We start from the raw sequence: 17,146 nt of genomic DNA, 5'->3' as shown, positions 1-17,146 counted from the left end.
TTACATCGAGAGGCTAATTATCAGCTATGTTACCAGGCTTGAAGTAAAAGATGTTATTTTATGGTTTAAATTATACTAGTATATTGAAATTAGTGTAACAAGCCTAGAAATATGAAAACAAATTACGTATATCCTAATAACTTCATCTGTACCTGGCATTTTAATGCTCTTTTTGATACTATAATTTATAACACACTTAATTCATAATTTTCATAAATTATATCATTAGTAATATTAACAGTACATTATAATATATATTATATGCAGTAGAACTAAATTACTGCAATTTTATTAATTAAATAAGCAGATTATTTGTAAAGTTTTATTTGTGCATTAATTTTGTTTATTTTGTAGTTATAGAATCAAATTTTCGATATAATTTCATTATATTCGTGTTCTGAGAATTGCTTTTAATTGATAAACATCTATTTTTTATTATAATAATATTTTGACTTCTTCATCGAATAATTATTTTTCTTTACACCTTCAAAAACTCACTAAATTTGATTAAAAGATATTAGGATTTTACACTACTTAATAAAACTACTTAATAATAAAAATGCATTTTAATGCAGTTTCGATAACTATACTTGCATACTAAAACAAATTTCATTTTTTTCTTGTCCTGCTACTTATGACCGCTAATACTATAGCCTTATAACTTATATGACCGCTAATACTATATGTCTGACGTAGAATAACATATATGGCTGCAGAAAATTGTTTAAACTTAACTACTTACGTATGTTCAGCATAAATAATCTCTTCTATATTTTAATTTCAAATATAACAGACTAAATAATAAAAACGAAAATAAAATACACAGTAGTATGTGTATTACATTATATATGATGACTCTACACAGACCTAGATTAAATTCTACGAAAAAAAAAGAAAAATTTTAGAGCTACTAAAACTAAACAAAATATTATACATTATTTGTAATTTATAAAAAATATTTCCAATTTTAGAGTTAGACACATCTATTATACTGATCTTAAACCTGCAACTGTAATCTGGTCAAATGAAGCCACATGTATATCTGCAAAGCTTTGAGTTTTAATCATGTTTGATGGAAACCCGAGTTTTGATGGCAGTCTGTTATGTATCCATTTTGTGCTATTGCTTGACCCTGTTTTTTTTACTCACGTTGTAGTTAGGACTTTACATTTAACGAAAAATAACAAAGAAAATTATTATTGACAATAATTATATAGCATCTTTTATAATCTGTGGTGAATTTTATGAGGTTTCTAGGATGTATGTATCATGTGGAATGAGATTATAAGATATTTCTCTCGCCTTCCTAGCATGCCTTCGTGGTGTGGTGGTCTGCACGCTGGGCGCGTATTCCAGAGGTCCGTGGTTCGATTCCCGACGAAGGTGTTGCTAATTTTTTCATTTGTCCTGCTTCCAAAATACCTAATGTCTCTACAAGATAAAAACGCTTTTATTTAATTTGTTTTCTAAAAACAAATTATATTTGCAAGTAATGTATGAACATATTTGAGATTCTCCGAAGATCGGTGCCTAGTGTGATCTAATGAGTAACAGGAATATGGTTTCCCTTCTCCTTTTTTATGTGTTTTCCCACATCCTTTTTTAACCTATTATCATCTTCGAATATGTTCTCAAATATGCTACAATTCTTTTTGTATCCTCAAATGGAGTAAATGAAAATCAGAGAGGCTGAGTTGTAGGTTTTCCTTCAAAAAGATGGAGTACTGCCTCTCTGCAAATCATTGATCATTAACTTCCAGGGTAGTGAGTGGATTGGCAGAGCTGGATCTTCTCCATGGGCGGCAAGAAATCCTAATCTTACCCTTCTAGATATCTTTCTCTAGGGCTTTGCCAAAATTGAGGTTTGCGATGAAAGAACTAATAATTTGACTACCTTACGGAAGAGCAATAGCAAGTGGTACAGTACAAGCTTTTGACAGTGTGTAGAGTTTATATTTATTTTAACTAACATTTATTTTAAGCTATCTTTCCTGTCAAGCCTTACTTTCCCCTGGAATTGCCAATGCCAGAGTATGTAAATTTTACTAGAACGCGCAAAGTATTCAAATTGTCAGCGGAAGTAATTTGAGTTAAATAGAAGGGAAACGAGTTCGAAAGTGTGCTTTCTTGATTCACGAGCGTGAAGGTTGCTAGGTAGAAATTTAAGAACCGCGCCTTTTTGGCCTGTGAGCCTACTTCGGCAGTTAGTTGAATCTTTCAATTTCTTATTAAGAAAGTTTGCTGAAATCTCAGCTGTATCTTAGAACGCGGTTAAGTTAGTGACGTTTATAGAGTCCCGTAGGTAGTGACTTGTTATTTATTCATTTTTAGTTGTACTTTCTTATTTTTATTTAACCGCCGGTTCGGCGTAGTTTGTGAGCGTCAAGTGAACGCATCTGTAACTTCTAAAGTGGAATAAAAAGGGAGTTAAACCCTTCTTAAGAGTTTATGGAATTCCAGTTCATAGCAGTCACTACTATTGTTGCGGGCAAGTTGGGGCCACGCAACGTCACAAGTGTATGGACCGAATTTGATTTGAAGCGCTATACTAGACTTTGTTGCCAGAGTACGAACCAAAACTGAATTCAAAACGAGCTAAATTAAACATTCTTTTCACAGTATGGATCAAAATGGTATCGTAAGTGCTATATTAGATGTCCTTTCCAGATTAATGGCCAAAATTGAGTATCGCTATGTTGTCCATTGTACTATTTGCGCACACTGAAATATATTGTTGCGAAATCTACAGGTACGGTAAGATAGCTTCCCCGCAAAGCAATTTTAGGGTTGCCATAAAATAGCAAGGGAAGGGAGTGTTGCCACATTTGGCGAGAAATTGCCCATTTGGCGACAAAATTGGCGATATGCCATGGACGGGTGGAGAACTTTCTGGAACGAATTCTTACCTGTTTAGCCCAGAATGTTCTCGAACACCAGCCAAAAGCTATATAAACCTGCTGGTCCGCAGTCGTCGAGAGGGCGAGTCAGTGTGTGCCTCGCATAGAGTGCGAGATAGTTAGTAGCGAGTCAATCCCTGCAGAGTCGATCGAGTTGACAGCCGGACAGCGAGTGCCGTGTGGGTCGTCGAGTGCATCGAAAGAGTCTCGTAGTGTGTCGCGGTTAGTGCATCGTCGAGAGAGCGTGTTGAGTCGGGAACTGTGTTCTGTGTATCGTCGAGTGCATCGCGAGTTGTCTAGAGAGTACGTGAAGTTTCGAGAACGTCCAAGCAGAGTCGGGAGCTGTACTCTAGCGCTTTGCCGTGGAGCTTTTTCCACGGTGATAACCTAGAGGCTGTGTCGCTGATCGTGTCAGCGTATTGATAGCAGTTCATCGACGACTGTAAAAATGTGTTTTGGAGCTGTCCTGACAATACTGGCCAATAAAATGTGTTTCGATACTTAATCAAGTAGTACTGTCATTATTCACTCCAAATCCTCACGAACTCCGTACGAACGTGAAGGACGAAAATAACTTAACAACTGGTATCAGAAAAAGAACAACTCAACAATATTAATTTTGCTCATGATCTTTTTAGGTGATTGAAATAAAAGTACTTTGATTCCTTTTAAAACAATACATATTTCTCAGAGAAGTGACGAAATCCACCATTAATTCTTGGAAACTCTACAACAAACCGTTTCGGGGTGTTTCTATAACAAACTGTCTACAACTGTTTCGGAGATACAGCTACTGTACCTGCAGTAGCTACTTAAAGAAGTAGCAGTTTTATTTCATCTAATTACATTGAATTGATTAAGTTATGTAATGTTAGCTCTCAGCATAACATCCACTTACATTTTTAATTTAAGACCATGAAGTGTTGATCGAAAGATTGACGCAGATTTTTACGTTAATGCGAATATATGTACTGATTTAAATATCTAATCTGTTGTTAACCATGGATTGACGCAGAGTTTTAAATTAACGCGAATTTATGTATTGATTTAAATATCTAATCAGTCGTAATCATAGATATTTCGGAATTAAGAATCAGTGGATAGAACTGCAAAAGCTTCACATTTGTATCTTATTTCTAGCACTGTAAGCATTCCAATATCAATCATTCAGTTCAAAAATGCACAATATCAATATCACATATAATATAAGTATGAAATGAAATCAAATAAATAGCCTGTACAGTGTTCATGCTATAGCTGTATCTATATCATGACGTTCATGGCGCATGCTTGTCAAGCTCATGCGTATGTTCAGTAGACAAGAATGCTCTACAAACTGCTATGCTCGCTCAGCTTTTTCCAGTGATTTCAATGTAAATTATAGGCGTTTTCGCATTTAAAATTCTAATTCTAGCTTAACAGGAAAGAGTTACAGCATTCCGCGTAATTTAAAATCTTTATGAAATGATAATCTCAAATCTTTTCGGAAAGTAAAATGAATTATTAATTGCATATGAATTCATCACAGCTATTTTTTAAACTTAATATTCCACTTTAGTCTCTCCACCTTTCCATAGTTATTTCTTATTAAATCTTTTAAGTCTTATAAATTTATTTACACAAAATAAAAACTACAGTAAGCACTAAATTTTAGAAATTCTGAGGAAAATGACTTCATATTATATGAAAGGTAAGCAAATGAAGAATTCAGTTTAACCATTAGCACCAATAAACACAAACCTTATTACTAATAATAGTTTTCTTGAGATTCACTCCACTTTCATCATAGTCACTAAATATTTAAAGCAGAAGTTGTGCATTATATGTAAACATCGAAATACCTGACTTACGTCCTGGGAGAATTTATATAATTAAACAGATCTTTAGAAGTCAGGATAAGTTAACATATCTACATTTTAAATGAAAAAAAAAGCAAAACTTCATCATGTCACTCCACTGTCGGTTTAAGAATCATAACTTTCAATTTTTGAAAGTTAAACGATTATTCACATCAGTTCACCACTTAATTTGAATTTCTCAGAAGGTCTGAAAATTTCCTGTTTCGATCCTCACCTTAATTCTTTCGATTAAATATTGAGGCTGCTTGCACATTTCTTCTGTTTGCATTCTTTCCTCCATTGTAATTACAGAAATATTTTACTTAAATTTTTTATGTTTTAAATGTTCTACTTGATAACCCTTATTCTTCATTATCTTTATATTCCGTAATTTTGAAGACAATAAAGCCTTTATAATATCGAAAACGGTATTTTTCCATCGCCCTCGAATAGTTTTCCAAAGTCTAAGGAGGTTGTAATTCCAACCCACTTTTTAAAAATCCAAAAACGCAAAAATACATTAGCTGATAGATCAGGAGATTTAATAGGGATATGAATGAAGGGTATGGCTTTGATACCTGTTTTCTGTTTCATTTTTTCCAGGAAATTAACAGTAGGTTTTGATTGTCGCTTCTTGCTTTGTCTTGATGCAGTTCTACCGATTAATCACACTATGTGTAAAGAGAAAATATTTAATATTTGTAAATTGGATATAAAATATGTTTTTGATAATATGTGGAGTTGATCTTAATATTTTTATTCACTCTCTTTATTTTTAATTTGCCGTTCTATGAAAAACTAGCAGTACTCATAAATCTCTTAGAAAAGCTTTCTTTAGATTCCTTGAAATTTGCTTTAAGATTTTTTCTCCTCTTTGGTGATAATTATTGAGTACCTTTTTATGTCAGTCATTAAGCACAACCACAATTCGTCTATTGTGACAATATTTTTCCATTTTTATCCGGGTAAACGTTTCTCATAAAGAATTCTGCAGCGCGTTCTGCGTTCAGCGATATGCCGTGGAGAAAGACTATGCACATTATGTTTTTTCGCCTTTTTAAATTTCAAATCAGAATTAGTCACTTTGTTTAAAATACTGAGCATTTTAATGATTTTGCAACCTTCTTCGACTTGGCGGATTTACTTAACATTAAAGTTCTTGCTTTTGCAACATACGAAACATTCCGTTTTAGCCTTGGATACGTATTTGGAACAATTTTTCCACTTGAAGCTAAATTTTAACATTTTTTTTCTCTTTGTTTTTGATAATATTACCTGTCGTAGCTTTGTATATAGAAAAGCCATGCCTTTCAGAACATTTTTTAATAAATAGATAGGAATCCTTTTCTTCAGAAAGAACACGAATCCATTGCATCTTTAAAAGCGACATTTTTCAAGAAAACAAAACTGACAAGTAGCAGACGATAATTTATACTTTCAGAAATATAATTACAGTTAAAAACAGTTAAAGCAGAAGATTTTTTACAGCAAAGCAAAATTGTCTAATAAATGTGCGAACAGCCTCAATACATCGTTTCCAGCACATGTGGGGGTCTGCTATACAACAATGATAAAATCTGGAGTGAATTTCAAAGAAATTAGTAATATATTTTACACTTATTTGAGCTTATCTTTGCTATGAGTTTCTTCATTTTCTTATTAATCTATTTTAAAACGCAGTTTCTTAAATAAATAAATAAATAAACAAATAAAAAGTGGAGTCGCTTGGAATTGAACCCCGATCTTCCGATAATCAAACAGATATGTATGCCGATCGCTCCGCATCAAGAGCATATGAAAGAAATAGCTTTTATTAATTCCTTTTAATATAAATTACAGTTCATTTTAATTAACTACATCAAACTGGAATTATCAATTACTATTCTATTTTGGACTACACAGTTCATTCAATAGACTAAGTTTTTTTATCTTTTGCTTAGATTGGGAAGAATATAAAACTTTTAAGCATTCAAATATTTGATTAAAAAATTACGGAGATTTAAATCGAAAAGAAGTACTTCAAACAAATTATAAATGGAATTTTCCTTCAAAAAAAAATATTTTTGTACCTTTCTGAATTGAAATAATTGATAAAACTATTTCATAAACGACTATATTTCAGCTCATTTTATATTGAGAGAATGGGCACAATTTGTTTCATTTTAATCGTGAATATACATAGAATGAGCACGAAATATTAATATTTCATATATTTGTTCTAAATAAATACATTTTCATATATGCTTTACAGAAAGAATAATTTATCAATACTTCTCCCAGACATCCATGCAGATAAGATACATTTGACTTCCATACGTAATCTTATGAGTCATTCGAAACCTAAACTCCCATAAATCTCGAAATCGAATCTTTTGAATCCTAATTTGAAAAAATATCAAATGTCTTAGCACGAGACTGAAAACATTAGTGACACCTAAGCGGAGAGAAAGGTGCATTTTTCATTTTTTTAAATAATTTTAACAAAGTGCGTAAATGTTTAGGCGTTAAAATCGCTCATAACAAATTTGCCAAATTTCAAAACGCGCCACTATATAAATTCCTGTCTTGGAAAATTTTAAACAAAAACTCTAATTTTTTGCAGGTATGCCTAGAAATATATCTACTTTAAGGTAATGGTATGGTAACAATTTTTTGGATGGAAAAATGGAAAAATATATAAATATTGCTAAAAAATACAAATTAAAAAAATTAATCAGAAAAATCTATGAGTTTTATTTGGATTAAACCTAAATTTCGAGTTGTGTGGGGAAAAATTAAGTAAATTTAATAAAATAAGAGATATTAAAAATATATAATGAATTCGATTAACATAAATGAAGCTAAAATTTTGAGAGCTAATTTTCTAATACCTGCTCGTGCGAGTTTCACAAAACTTGATACTTTGGCATAATTTGAGTCGTAGAATCGAAATATGAAGAAAATTTGATATGTTATTTTAGAAAAAATTCAATTTTGTACTACCTATGTAGTACGCACCCATATACATTGTAAAATACCTATGTACATTGTCGAAACACGTGTTTCAACGATGCTGTATATAAATCTAATATATATCTTAAGTTGCACTTTTAAACCACAAAAAACGCAAGTAAATGTTGTCAATTGGTCCAATGGAACATGAGATATAGAAATGTTCCTTTTTATTTATTTATTTATTTATTTGTTTATCTATCTATTTATTTACTTTGTATGTGTGTGAATGTGTACAGAGTGCAATAAATGCGCAAATATGTGATTTACTGTGATCATTTTATACAAATTTATCAATCTTTGCAAAGCAGAGTTTTGAGAATGCCCAGATATCAGTAACATAGCAGATCTTTTCATTTTTATGTTTTTTTTTTTTTTTTTTTAATCACTGAAGAAATAAATTTAATAGAGGACATAAATCATTTAAAGGAAGTACAATGAAACATTTACATAACAAATTCACATTTTTACTACCGTTGGTATATTAAACTTACAAGAACTGTAAACTTTATACTAAGTTTCTAACAGTTATTTTTAATTCAGAAGTCAAGCAACAAAACGCAGCGTTATATTTTCAAATTTTCACAGCTATATTTTCAAATTTTCACAGAACTAGTTTCGATGGTTTTACCGAACCACCATTGTCAGCTGCAAAAGCGCAAATGAACGAGATAGGATAAGATAAGAAAGCCTGGACATAAAATAAACTAGTGGCACCATCTGTTGATTAAACCAGAACTAAAATACAATTTCTTTAAAGGCCGAAGGCAAAGTTGGATTGGAATTAGGATCGTTAACTAGAACAGAAAGATTTTTTTGAATGTGAAATGCCTCTAGAAAATCTAGTTCTCCAATGGAAAATGTTTTTTTAATAATTTTGGCAGCAGAAAAATTGAAAGTGTGATTTTCGGACCAACAATGTTGGGCAACAGAAGACTTCTGTGTTTCCTTTTTTCTAACATATGCCTCATGTTCCTTGACGCGAAATTTTAAGGCTCTCTTAGTTTGGCCAATGTAAATTAAACCACATTGGCAAGGAATTCTATAAATACCCTAGGTAAGTTGAAGTTGCATTGACTTCGAGAGACAGCCTGACAGTTTCTGACTAGCACGCGTTTGCCTTTTGGCCACGTCTCTCTAAGCTGTTACTACGCTCGGCCGTATTACAGGCCCTTGATAGTTTCGCTAGCTACTTTGATATTTAGGGGCCAACTAGTTAAATCTGTGAGTTGACTAGTTAAATCTTTTGAGTTAGTTCTGAACTAGTTAAATCTTTTGAGTTTAAGCCCAAGTGGAGGCTTTTCTGTACGCCCTGAGAAAGGAGCCGACTGTTCATTCTTTTTTTTGAGCAATAAAAGGTAACTAACCTTCGTGAGTCTTACGTTTCTGTTATTGAAGTTAAGCGATTATTCGCTTAGCTGCTGCTCCACACTTAGTGGTTAAATAAAAGGGTGGAACCCCGCAGAACATTAACAGCTTTATGAAATTTCTGTCATTCAATCAGAACAAATGTTCTCTAAAAGGCGGTATAAAAACGTAATTCCTTAGGAAAGCTGAAGGGTTAGATGTATTTATACCTATACCTTCCATTGGAATTTCTCTCCGCATTATAAATCTGTTTGACTGAGCAATAGTCCACTAATAAAAAGTTCTCTTGGGTTGACGTAACATATACTGAGCTTTCTGTGAACGAACAACTTTCTGTCTTTCGGCAAAAGAAAATTCTAAGCTTTTCTCTCATGCATGTTATGAAAGGTGTTGTAAAACGTACGACGTCATATTTACTGAAAGTAAATTAGTATTTCTGCAACTAAAAATATTTAAAGCTTACATTGCATTCACTTAAATCGCATTCGTAGGGCATTTAAAAAGTATTTTATCGTCAAGAACCTAAATTCTCAACTTTGGGCTCTTTGCTTAGTATCATTGCTTAAATTATTTACATGTGATTTTTTTGTTCAAAATTTGCAAAATAAGCAGTTTTCAAGCATAAAGCAATTTTTAACTTAATTACTAATTTTGTTGTTGTTATCGTTAGAACCTGAAATTAAGCACAGTTAAAGGAACACATCACAACAGTATTTAAATGGTTACTATCAAATGAGATAGATGAAATTATAACATAGTTTTCTCCCATCTGATGCCAACTTAATTTACAGAAGAACCAGTCCATCGGACATTTTTTTTAAAAAAAAATGATTGGTGAGCGTTGCAGGCAGGGAGCAGAATTCTATAGCATAATTATAATTGCCTTTAAAGCAAAGATTTAATGAAGCGTCGGTAATATATGCATTTTACGCTTTGCAATACATTAGATTTATTACACAAAATAACATCTAATAGAAAAATATAATAAAGCCATGTATGGAAAAATCATTGGATGACACTAAACTAAGAGCATTATTATTTTTATCAAGAAACAAAACGTGGACTTATTACTCTAGTAGAACCTCTTGACATGGACTTGTGAAAGTTCTGAAGAAAAATCTTACCAACGAAGCGAAATTCTGAAGTAGCAAAAATGTTGGCTTATCCTTAAAAAAATCTTACAAAAGTGTTCTTTTTTTTTTTTTAAATTTTTCTTCAATTTTTTAAAATTTTTTATTTATTTATTTATTTATTTTAAATGTTGATAACTTAGAAAGAATAGGTGAACGACTGCATATTTTTGCCGCTAAAACTTAACACCCTTTCATCTATATTCTCGATTAGTTATAAAACTTAGTACGTCGTTTCCATTCTTTTGACAGTAAATTTGGTATTTTTCACTGAAGATTCTATTGCAAATTTTCGGTTGCATTATGTATCTAAATCAGCTCCTGGTTGGACGACATTACATCAAGAGTTAGTATTAAATACTGCGAGATTTATTAAGAATTAATTTATACGTTTACAATTAAAAAATTCAGATTTTAAATTACGTCCAAAGGGGCGTTTTTTTATCGTTTTGTGTGTTACCGTGTAAATATATTACCATATGTGTTACCACGTAATATACAAAATATCATGTAAATATCATTTATTAAATATCATATTCTTTGCACTTAAACCATAACATTCAGTTCAATAGCAATGTCGCAAAATAATTTTAAAATGAGCCTATCTTTAGAATTCCCGATACACAGTTCCGCGCCTCTGGAGACAAAAAGAATTTTTTTTCTTTTTTTTCCCGTAGAATGTTGCCATGGCTCGCTTTGAAATCCTTGAGTTTGTTACTGAAAAATTCGTTAAGTTTTACAAAATATGAAATTGATCATAAAACAAATTCTAAATTTCAAATTGGGTCTTCCGCATGCCCATATTCGTAGAAGGATGACGTCATTCAAAATTCGATGGCTCTATGTACCGTTTTTTTATCACAATGCGAGAAATAGACATACATTTATGCAGATTTTACATTATTTAATTTCTTCCAATATAATACAGGACTCTAACATTGGGTGGCAACAGTCGGAAAAGTGAAACGGACATTTATAGTAATTCAACGCAAAATCGCAAAACGAAAACAATAGTCCTTCAGGGACAAAGCCCCTTTGGACTAATAATGAAATATTGTTTATTAGAAAATGGTGAAACACAAAATAGTTTTCCCACCTAAACGGACGGTTGCATTTCTTAGAGGACATTTTAAGGAAAACTGGCTCATATTTATATTTCACAAGAGTAAAACTACGAAAACACCCTCGCAACTAGGCCGTTCGGCAGGATTAGAACTTGAACAAAACTATACCCAATATTCAAGTCTCCATCACTTTGCCACTGTTGAACTTAAATAATGAAATGAATAATAAAAATGTAAAATTGATTAGATAAATGTTCCGATCGGTGGGATGAAAGGTTACCACTAAAGATAAATCTATTAATACGTCACTTCCGCCGCGTCAGTGTCTTTCAGTAGTGCAGTCATATTGCTTAAGCATTTATTGTGTAAACGCATCCGAGAAATATTTGCCCTAGAAAGGTCTTTTCTTTAAAAATTCTGAAGATATTTAGAGAAAACACGAAAACGCCAAAGCATAAAAGCCATCAGTTAAATAAATCTGGATTATTTAATTTAAGCTAGGCATACGAGAGCTATCTATATAAATTCCATGCAGTTTTTGAACGAGATTCGCAAGGGCACACAAGAAATGGACACACATTGAAAGAGCTAATAGCAACTTTATCTTATTTTGTAAATATTGTTATAATACAAGTCTCTTTAATCTCAAGAACAACTAGATATTGCTAGTGCAGAGTCTTATAATATCATATTTTTTTTTAAATTTCCAACGCATAACATGTCTTTGGAAACATGATGCTAGACGATTTATCATATCCAAATTATGATATAATTTTTAATTAAATTAAATTAAATTTTTATTTGTTTATTTAGATTTTGAACAGTAGAAATATACAGTCTTCTTCTGAAAACTCGAAAAAGAAGTTGTTTTCTAAACTGCAATATGATTTAGCACCGATTATCAGAAATAGTACTTAAAAAGGTCGTTTTTCCTGCGTATTTCACGCTTTTCTTTAAACTGCTTTGATTTGGCTTGGTTTATTTAACTATGGAAATGCACTCGGGGGCTATCTGCCTAAGGAGAAGGATGCCTTCGTGGAGGACTTTCTAAGGGAAACTGGTTCGTATAACAAGTTACTTCCCTTAGCTGATAACCCTCGCTTGCTATTTATCGGTTTCAGAGAAACAAACAAATAAATAAGAGAATAAAAACGTATAACAAAAGTAATTTCTTTTAAATTAACATTAAACCAAGACTCTTTATTGGAATTATATAATAATCTATAGGTAAATAACGCAAATATGCGGGAATTTTTTACATCTGAGTTTAATCACGTAAATAAGTAATAAGAAGTTGAATTTTACTTAGGAACAAAAACCGATACGTGTAACTAAAATAGTTAGAGTTTTAGCGCATTTCAGTTCGATAAATATTCTGAATTGTCTATCAAATTAATCTTGAAAAAAATTCAATATTATTTCCATTCATCTGTTTGGAACTAATTTTTTTTCCCATATGCTGCCTGCTTAATATTAGATTAAAGTAACTCTTTTTAACATTATAAGACAAAACGTATTCTACTAATCATGTAAATTAATCTCAAAGATTATCATAATGAAAAATATTTCAAAAATTTATTCTGTTGCTTTTTTTTAAAACATTCTCTGATATCTGAGACAGCAAAATATCCTACTTAAAGCTTTTGGTGATGTGTAATACTAATGCTTAAGCCTTACATGCAGCGCAGCAAATTGGTTACACTTTTGCGGTTTTCAATGATTTACAAGTACTTCGTCTTTACAAGCTAGTTTCCCTTTAAAAGGCCCAAGAAGGCGTTTTTCTTATGATACTCGTAGATAGCTGTCGAGTATTTTGGAGACTGAAATTTACTGGCGAACTATAATGAAATAATAAAGCAGTCGAGTCATATATTTTGCTTCATCGAAAAATTTCGATGCAATTATCATTAAGCCTCAGGTGTAGGGGAGCCAGGGGTTAGTGTAACACTCATGTTACACTGTGGTTTTTAAAATTTTTTTATCAAAATTTCCACTAAACATGATTCTTACGACGAGCCCAGTTGCGAAGGCGTAGGCAATGCCTCGCCGAAATGGGTAGTGAGAAGTTGTGTACACGTGCTCCGTTAGTTAATGAGAAAAGATGCTTTTATTTAATAAAATTATTATTAATTATTAAGTTTAAAAATATTTTTATTTAATAAAGTTAACTGATCTTTAAAAAAAATGGTTTTACCTATCTACTTTTTATATCTATTAAGTTTTAAAATGCTGTTTTATTTATTTATTTTTTTTTTTTTTCAGAATGCTGTTTTATTTTATTTCTACTAATCGTAATATTTTTTATAAATCAACAAAAACATCCAAAACTATACAAAGGCACGTTGTAACATGTTTATTACAACTTGTCTCGAGATCTTGATCATTCGTCAACTTTCTGCCTAAAATGTTAACATGCCGATTACTTTATCCTATCTAGTTTTCTGTCCCTAAATTTAAAAAATCTATTTTTCACCTTAAAAGATTAGACCTCTCCTTAAGGCTTCATCTCGGACGCAGTCTAACTAATGGCCGACGCAAAAGGAAATTTGTCGTTTTAACTGACACACCCGAAACAGAAGTATTGTATGTATGTATGTGTGTGATTATGGCAAAGCCTCGAGGGCTATCTGCCTAAGAGGAGGGATGCCTTCGTGGAGGACTTTCTAAGGGAAACTGGCTCGTATACACGTTACACATGGGGAAATCCACGAAAACGCCCATGCAGCCAGCCCGTTCGCGGGATTCGAACCTCAGACCGAACTACCAGTGTTCAGCGACTTTACCGCTCGGCCGCTGGTGGGCCGAGAAGTATTGGAAAAAGTATATGAAAAGGTAAATAATAAGAAACGAAAAAACGGAAATGAAGATAAAGAAAAGGGAAAGGTTTAAAAAAATCCAAAAAGAAAATACATAGATAAAATCCAGAAAGAAGAGAATTTTGAGCTCATATACAGATTCTGGAACAGAAAAGTGGCTGTGCTTAGCTCGCGTAGACGCGTACAGCGTTTCTGATATAGACAATTGAGTGCAATGCTTCATTTGCAACATGTGGGCACACGTGAAATGCGTGATAGTTAAACAATCTATCATTTGTTTGCGTCTAAGTGCACTTTTGATGAAAAGTGATTTTTATGTTTGACTGGCTAAATAATTTTATCTTTTTTATTACTATAAACCACAACTTAACATTTCTTGCCACTACAGCAAGTAATGATAATTTCCAAGTGCTTTCTAAATATTCTCTTTTTCATTGTTACTACTTGTTCTAGGTTTATTGAAATTTATTTACCCTAAATCTGAAGCAATTGTAACCAACGAGTAGTTTTGATAAAATACTTCCTTGTGTTAAAATCAACATAATTGCAGAATGTTTGTTTTGCGCATACGATAAAATAATAGTTATACTATAAAAAGAACAGCAGTTATAATCAAGGAATCATAAATAATGTGGTGTTGCGTGGCCCCAACTTGCCCGCAACAATAGTAGTGACTGCTATGAACAGGAATTACACAAACTCTTGAGAAGGGTTTAACTCCCTTTTTATTCCACTTTAAAAGTTACAGATGAGTTAGTTCACTTGACCCTCACAAACTACGCAGACCCGGCGGTTAACTAAAAATCGAAAAGTACAACTAAAAATGAATAAATAACAAGTCACTAACTACGAGGCTCTAAAAACGCGACTAACTTAACCGCGTTCTAAGATACAGCTGAGATTTCAGCAAACTTTCTGAATAAGAAGTTGAAAGATTCAACTAACTGCCGAAGTAGGCTCACAGGCCGAAACGTGCGATTCTTAAATTTCTACCTAGCAACCTTCACGCTCGTGAAGCAAGAAAGCACACCTACAAACTCGTTTCCCTTCTATTTAACTCAAATTACTTCCGCTGACAATTTGAATACTTTGCGCGTTCTACTGAAATTTACATACTCTGGCATTGGCAATTCCAGGGGAAAGTAAGGCTTGACAGGAAAGATAGCTTAAAATAAATGTTAGTTAAAATAAATATAAACCCTACAATACATTTAAAAGTGTAAACATTTTTCCAAAAATTGTTGCAGCGACTCTTAGCTGTCCTACTCTATCAAATATCTACAATGATTCTTTTATAATATGTACGTACAAGAAATCGCTTGCAAAACTTTTTCAAAAAGGTTTCCGATTTTCGTTAACATCAGCCAACGCATTTCATTCTTTTTATAGACTGAAAAATAAAATGTTAAAGCTTTCAGATTTTATATTACGCCTACAGAGGAGTTTTTTTTTAACGTTTTGTGTGTTACCTTATTTATCAAATATCATGTTCTTCTTACATAAACCTTAAAATTCAATTCAACAGTATAAAATATTTAAAAAGAGCATATCTTTAGAACTTCAGATACACAGTCTCACGGGGTGGAGATTATTTTTTCCCTGTACAGTGTTGCCGTTGCTCGCTTTGAAATCATTGAGTTTGTTAATCAAAAATTCGTTAAAGTTTTACAAAATATTGTTGCGTGCGTACAGGTTCGTAATGGATCGAATGCATAAGGCGATAAAAAGTTAATAAAATTTATTCTTATCACAGCAAATAAAGCACAATGCTGAAATTTCTTCAGAGATATTTGTACAGTTTCACAATATCTCACAGTGGTTATCTTCTAAACTACTAAAACGTTGAATACAACTCAATTCGAAACAGAGAAACATAGAGAAAGCTACTCCAATCTCGCCCAGAATTCGCTACAGTAAACAACAACAGTTTTTTAAACAACTGAGCTGAAATGTTCTCTCTCTGGCTTTTATAGCTTTTTAAATTAGCCGCACGAGCGACTTCTAGCAATTTCTTGAAAGCAAAAAAAGAATAGAATTACAGTTACAGTTAGAAACACTACTCAATTACATTTATTCGAATTAAACATAAATTAAAAGAGATGTTTATTTATTAAATGTTAAAAGTACGTGTTCTCGTATTTTTAATTTTCCAGCTTAGCTTTCTCTTAATATTAGTCACGCGCTGCACTGCACAGGGAATGAAACAATTTAATTAATAATTCTACTAACATTAGCTATTTAAATACCATATCCGTAAATATGAAATAGATAATAACACAAATTCCAAATTCGGGCTTCCAGATGCCCGTATTCGAGTGGAAGACTATGTTTTTAAAAACTAGATGTCTCTAGGTACCATTGTTTTACCACAATGCGAGAAACATACATAAATTCATGTAGATTCTTCATTATTTAATTTCTTTAAGTATAACGCAGGGCTCTAATATTTGGTGGCAACAATTTGAAACGTGAAACTCCGTTCTATAGTGGATGCAAAACGAAATTAATAACCTTTCTGGGCAAATTGCCCCTTTGGGCTAAAAAGAAGTCATTTTGAATAAATAACGAATTCGTGTTTTGAGGATTTTTTAAAATGGTGAATAAAACTGAAAAAAAAAAGTGCATATAATTTTGTTTTAGCAATGGAATTTCTGCACTAAAAACACTTGAAATATTGTAAGTAGCTTTTTGAGTACAGTACTAATCCCAAATAAGACTTTCTGAGTTCAAAGAACGTAAAGAATGCTTGAAAGATTAAATTAACTTTGATGGATTCTCTTCAATTAATGAATTATATGGACTCTTCAACTAAGTGAAATCTGATTTGATTTATTATTTAATCTGCGCAGGAGATATGGATGAAAACTGGAATGAAATTTTACGGACATGCCTAATTTCGAATTAAATTTTTAACTGATTTTAAATTATTCGTATAGTCACAATATTTCATTAAGACATAAGGAAGAAAATTTTGTAGCAGAAATGCATTATGCATGTTATGGAATTCAGGAATGCTTGTAAATGTCCCATTTTGTATAAAGT

General features: G+C 32.1%; 1 protein-coding gene across 2 annotated transcripts in view; it reads right to left on the bottom strand.

Annotated features, from left to right (window-relative positions):
* Nucleotides 1–17,146, bottom strand: part of LOC118185374 (dachshund homolog 1-like) — a 546,499-nt gene that overhangs the window by 431,995 nt on the left and 97,358 nt on the right. The window lies entirely within an intron of this gene.

The sequence above is a fragment of the Stegodyphus dumicola genome, chromosome 9, assembly GCF_044657685.1.
Source record: "Stegodyphus dumicola isolate Sdum_Otavi_A_Nest chromosome 9, ASM4465768v1".
NCBI classification, from domain to species: Eukaryota; Metazoa; Arthropoda; class Arachnida; order Araneae; family Eresidae; genus Stegodyphus; species Stegodyphus dumicola.
This window is presented reverse-complemented; position numbering and strand designations above follow the sequence as displayed.